This window comes from Gossypium hirsutum, chromosome D10 (genome assembly GCF_007990345.1).
Source record: "Gossypium hirsutum isolate 1008001.06 chromosome D10, Gossypium_hirsutum_v2.1, whole genome shotgun sequence".
Taxonomy (NCBI): Eukaryota; Viridiplantae; Streptophyta; class Magnoliopsida; order Malvales; family Malvaceae; genus Gossypium; species Gossypium hirsutum.
In genome coordinates, this window is record NC_053446.1 from 16,895,080 (window position 1) to 16,901,427 (window position 6,348).

At 37.4% G+C, this 6,348-nt stretch overlaps 1 non-coding gene across 1 annotated transcript; it reads right to left on the reverse strand.

Annotated features, from left to right (window-relative positions):
• Positions 1–629: 629 nt before the first annotated feature.
• Positions 630–736, reverse strand: LOC121222789 (small nucleolar RNA R71). The gene has a single exon (XR_005920160.1). It is a non-coding gene; the product is annotated as a small nucleolar RNA R71 (small nucleolar RNA).
• Positions 737–6,348: the final 5,612 nt, after the last annotated feature.

Consider the following 6,348-nt stretch of genomic DNA (forward strand, 5'->3'; position numbering starts at 1 on the left):
ATTTATTTTCAATTTGATTTATTTCTAACATTACTAACTTATTCTTTTTAATTCTTGTGATTGTCTTCTCAGGTGTTTATGAGCATAGATCGAATTATCAATTTATTCCCTGTAGACCCTGAAATTGAGAGAACTTTCAGACAAAGAAGACGTGAACGAATAGCTCAAAAACAAGTCGAGATGGACCATGGAAATCAGAATCAAGACCAAGGTAATGAAGCCGATCATGTACGAAATCCTATCCTCATTGCCGATGATAGGGATCGATGCATCAGATAATATGCTGTGCCATTTTTCAGTGAGTTAAACCCAGGAATTAGAAGGCCAGATATTTAGGCAACCCAGTTTGAATTGAAACCAGTGATTTTTCAAATGTACAAACGGTGGGCCAATTTAATGGTATGCCCACAGAAGATCCACATCTCCATCTTCGATTGTTTATGAAGGTGAGTGATTCATTCAAGATAGCTGGTGTGATTGAAGATGCACTGAGGTTAAAGTTGTTTCCATACTCGTTGTGAGATCGAGCACGAGCATGGATCAATTTATTACCACCAAGTTTCATAACTACATGGCAATAATTAGCAGAGAGATTTTCGGTTAAGTATTTCCCACCTAGCAAAAATGCTAAGTTGAGGAACGAGATCACAACTTTCCAGCAACTAGATGACGAGTCTTTGTATAAGGCTTGAGAGCGATTCAAGGAGTTACTTCGTAAGTGTCCTTATCATGGGATTCCTCATTGTATCTAGTTGGAGGCATTCTATAATGGTCTCAATGCACATACAAGGTTGATGGTAGATGCTTTCGCGAATGGTGAAATTTTGTCTAAGTCTTATAATAAGGCTTATAAGATCATCGAGAGGATCGCGAGTAATAACTATCAATGGCCAACAAATCGAATAGCTTCAAGAAGACGAGTAGCCGGAGTTCATGAAGTTGACTCTTTCACTTCGTTATCAACTCAGAGTATTGTCTATTTCCTCTATGTTAAAACAGTTAACCACTAATAGTACTAATAATTTTGCAGCTCAGCCACCAAGTCCGTTTGAAGTAGTTTCCTGTGTGTACTGTGAGGAAGGTCATTCTTTTGAGAATTGTCCATCAAATCCCGAGTGGTGTACTATATGGGGAACCAATATCAAAATAGGAGTGGACAAGGACCCCAGTCCAACTTCTACAATCCTTCTTGGCGTAATCATCCTAACTTTTCTTTGAGTAACGCAGGAAATGGACCAAACAACAACTTATTGCAGTAAAGACCGAACCAATCTCAAGGGTTTAATCAGCAAGCTCTAAAACCACCTCAAGCTGAGGCATCAAACAATTTAGAGAACTTGTTGAAAGCGTACATGGAAAAGAATGACGCTTTGATCCAAAGCCAAGCAGCAACACTGAAAAATTTGGAAAACCAAATGGGTCAGTTGGCTACAGAGGTTCGTAATAGGCCGCAAGGAACCTTGCCGAGCAATACTAAGAATCCAAGGAATTTGGGTAAAGAACATATCAAGTTAATGGCATTGCAAAGTGGTAAGACTCTGGAACCCCGATTGATTGATGTCGAAGATAAGCTCGTTGAGGAGGAAAGTCAACCAGATGTTGAAGTTCCTACACCAATGGAATCTGAATCTGCAAAGTCTGACAAGGTAAACCTTGACTTAGTGAATTCAAATATTTTAACATCTTCTTTTGATACAGATTTACCTACTCAGAAAAGTTGTTCGATTCAACCGAAAGTTCCATCACCTCCGTATCCGTAAAGATTGCAGCAACACAAGTAAAAAAATAAGGTGCAATTCAAGAAGTTTTTGGATGTTTTGAAGCAATTACACATCAATATTCTGTTGGTGGAGGCTTTAGAACAGATGCTGAATTATGTGAAGTTTATGAAGGATATACTGTCCAAGAAAAAATGACTAAGTGAGGTATGAGACTTTTGCTTTAACAAAGGAGTGTAGTGCGTTCCTACAAAAACAAACTGCCACCGAAATTGAAAGACTCAGGAAGCTTTACTATACCCTGTAACATTGGTGAATCTTACTGTGGTAAAGCTTTGTGTGACTTAGGAACAAGTATCAACTTGATGCCTAAGTCTATTTTTAAGATGTTAGGAATAAGTGAAGTAAGACCTAAAACTGTGACGCTTTAGCTAGCGGATCGATCTTTAGCATATCCCGAAGGAAAGATCGAGGTTGTTTTGGTAAGAGTTGATAAATTTATTTTTCCTGCTGATTTTATTATTTTAGATTTTGAAGCAAACAAGGAAGTGTCGATCATCCTTGGGAGACCTTTCCTAGCCACGGGAAGAACATTAATTGATGTGCAAAAAGGTGAACTCACCATGCAATTTTGAAGAAGATCTATTAGAGAAAGCCTTAGATCTTGACCCTTTGGAGGATAAAGAAGGTGAAGAAAACATGGCTTTGATGAAAGCCAATCCGAGAAATTTTATTCAATCCACACGGTTTGAACCGTTGGAGTTGAAAGTTAGAGAATTTGTGCAACCCAAGTTGTCAATCGAAGAACCACCTAAAATCGAACTAAAGGTACTTCCTTCCCATTTGAAATACGTGTATTTAGGTGATTGTTCTACTTTGCTTGTGATTATTTCAGCGAAATTGACAAAAGATCAAGACGAGCGATTAATTGTTGTTCTAAAGAAATTCAAGGAAACAATTGGTTAGAGCATAACTGATATTCGAGGTATAAGCCCTTCATTTTGCATGCATAAAATCATTTTAGAAGAAGATGAAAGAGCTCGAATTGATGGGCAAAGGAGGCTCAATCCTATTATGAAAGAAGTTGTGAGAAAGGAAGTGATCAAATGGTTAGATGCAGGAATCATCTATCATATTTCAGATAGTTTGTGTGTAAGTCCGGTGCAGTGTGTGCCGAAGAAAGGTGGAATCATGATTTTTGAAAATAAGCGTGATAAGTTAATTCCAACAAGAACTTGTTGCCGGTTGGAGAATCTGTATTGATTAGAGAAAGGTGAACAAAGCCACTCGGAAGGACCATTTTCCATTGCCTTTTATGGATCAGATGTTAGATCGACTGGCAGGTAATGAATTCTATTGTTTTTTAAATGGCTATTCGGGATATAACCAAATAATTGTAGCCCCGAAGGACCAACATAAAACAACCTTTACTTGTCCGTATGGTACGTTTGCTTTTAGGCGAATGCCTTTTGGTTTATGCAATGCACCTGCAACTTTTCAAAGATGCATATGGCAATATTTACTGATATGGTCGAAAATTTCGTCGAGGTTTTCATGGATGATTTTTCTATTTTTGGCTAAGGTACTGAAGATATGCGAAGAGACGAATCTTGTCCTTAATTGGAAAAAATGTCATTTTATGGTCAATGAAGGAATTGTCTTAGGTCATAAGATCTCAAAGAAAGGAATTGAAGTTGACAAAGCAAAGGTGGACGTAATTGAAAGATTACCGGGCCCAATTAATATGAAAGGAGTCAAAAGTTTCTTAGGCCATGCCGGTTTTTACCGATGGTTTATCAAGGATTTCTCGAAAATTTCTAAGCCACTGTGTTTGTTGTTAGAGAAAGATACAGTGTTCAATTTCAACAAAGTGTTTTTGGAAAGCTTTTGAAGATCTAAAGAATCGGTTAATTACAGCCCCAATAATCGTTACACCTGATTGGAACTCACATTTTGAGTTGATGTGCGATGCAAGTGATTATGCTGTTAGAGCTGTGATGGGTCAAAGAAGAAATAAAATATTCCACCCAATTTACTATGCAAGTAGAACCTTGACGGGAGCCCAACTCAATTATACGATAACTAAAAAGGAACTATTTGTTATAGTTTTTTCTTTTGACAAATTTCGTTCATATCTTATAGGTACCAAAGTTACAGTATTTATTGACCATGCGGTCATTAAATACTTGCTCACGTAGAAAGATGCAAAACCAAGGCTAATTCATTGGATACTTTTACTCAAAAAATTTGACCTTGAGATCCAAGACAAAAAAGCTGTTGAAAATCAAGTAGCTGATTATCTATCAAGGTTGGAGCAAGATAAGGTAACCTAGTTTGGTGTGCCTATCAACAAAAATTTCCCAGATAAGCACTTATTTAAGGTAAGTCGAATTCATGCAATACCCTGGTTTGCTGATTTTGCCAATTATGTTGCATGTGGAATAATTCCTCGAGAAATGACATACCAACAAAGGAAGAAATTCCTTCATGATAGTCGGTATTATTTTTGGGAGGATCCGTTTTTGTTTAAATAGTGTGCAGATAATATAATCCAAAAGTGTGTAGCTGAAAGTGAGATTGCTGAGATCTTATATCATTGCCATTCATCTCCAAGTGGGGGTCACTTTGGTGGTTCACGTACAGCAGCAAAGATTTTGCAAGCAGGTTTCTTTTGGCCTACACTATTTAAAGATTCTTATGCTTATGTGAAGAACTGTGATAAGTGCTAAAGAATCGAAAATATATCAAGGAGAAATAAGATGCCCTTGACAAGCATTTTGGAGATTGAATTATTCGACGTATGGGGCATTGACGTTTTAAGCCCATTTCTTTCTTCATATGGAAATAAATACATCTTAGTTGCTGTGGACTATGTATCCAAGTGGGTTGAAGCTGAAGCATACCCGACAAATGATGCTAAGGTAGTCATGCGATTCCTACATAGGCATGTGTTTACACGATTTGGGACACCAAGAGCTATTATTAATGATGAAGGTTCTCACTTTGTGAACAAATGGCTTAAGTGGTTACCTGACAAATATGATGTGAAGTACAAGATTGCTACTACCTATCACCCTCAGTCTAATGGACAAGTTGAAAGAGTGAACAGTGAAATCAAAGGTATCCCTAAAAATATAGTAGGCCCTAACAGAAAAGATTGGTCTCGAAGGCTCGATGATGCATTATAGGCCTATCGAACAACATTCAAGATTCTGTCAAGAATGACTCCTTATCGGTTAGTCTTTGGAAAGACATGTCATTTGCCATTAGAATTGGAGAATAAAGCTCACTGGGCTTTGAAGCAGTTAAATTTTGATCTTAAGCAAGCCGGTGAGAGAATGATGTTACAACTTGATGAGTTGGAAGAGCTGAGGTTGTTTTCCTATGATAATGCCAAAATGTGTAAAGAAAGATCAAAGAGATGGCATGATAGTCATATACAACCTCGCGAGTTTAAAGAATGTCAGAAGGTGTTGTTGTTTAATTCAAGGCTAAAGTTATTTCCTAGGAAGCTGAAATCCCGATGGAAAGGACCTGATATCATCCACCGAGTTTATCCTAATGGATCTATTGAATTGTATAACAATTACAGAGGTACATTTAAAGTCAATGGTCAACGTCTCAAAAATTACTGGGATGGTGAAATTGAGCGAGTTGAATCTTCGTTCAAATTAATAGACCCTTGATTTTTCATAAACTCGCCTTGTAAATAAATAAATAATTAGAATTTATTTTTCTTAGTTAAGTACATTTAATTAATTCTGTCTAAGGAGATTGGAACTTAAGCGGGACCGCTGTGACCCCTCCAGCCTTTCCTGGGAATTAATTTAAAGTAATTTGTTAAGAAGAAATTTTCTAATTGAGTTTTAAAATGTTTTTTTCTAGTTTAATTTATTTTGTTTAATTTTAAATTTCTTGTTAATAAAGGGTGTCAAGTTTGGCCCAAGTACTAATCAGTTTTCTTTTAAGATATAGCCTAAGTTTGAGGCCCAAGTCAGCAAAAAGGAGCAAAAAATTTAACCCTTGCCGTCACACCCATTACTTGCCGCCCAATTAACTTTCATGTAGCTAAATTTTTGCTACATGTTGCCCTAATTTTTCCCTATATAAACCCCTCTCCATTCTACTAAATTTTCATATCTCTCAAAGCAATTTGCTTACACCCTAAAATTCCTTAAAATCTCTTTTAGTGCCGCTAGCCTCAAATCCCGAAAGAAATCTCTGGGCCTTTTCTTTTCATTGGCCGAAACTACCTAGTACCGCCATAAGAGAATTGCCGAAGCATCAATGTCGCTGCTGTACGCAACCGTTATCGACGCCAGACACCACCATTGTTGTTGCACATTGCTACCGTCGCCGCAACCCTTCGCCGTAGCAAGGTTTGCCGAAGCAAGTTTCACCTTCTTTTGCCAATTTTTTGGGAAAATACCATGTCGCGCAAAAGAACTAGATCGTCAAACACTACTTCTGAAAACCTGATTTTGATCGATGAAGAAGTGAAAGAGCGATTTGATTCAATTTTTAAGCATCAACCTATGACACCGGAAAAGGGTTTTAACCTGAAGAGCAATGATGTGATGGTTGTCCTTGTGCTGATTAGAAAGATAATCAATGCTCTCAAGTGGGAATG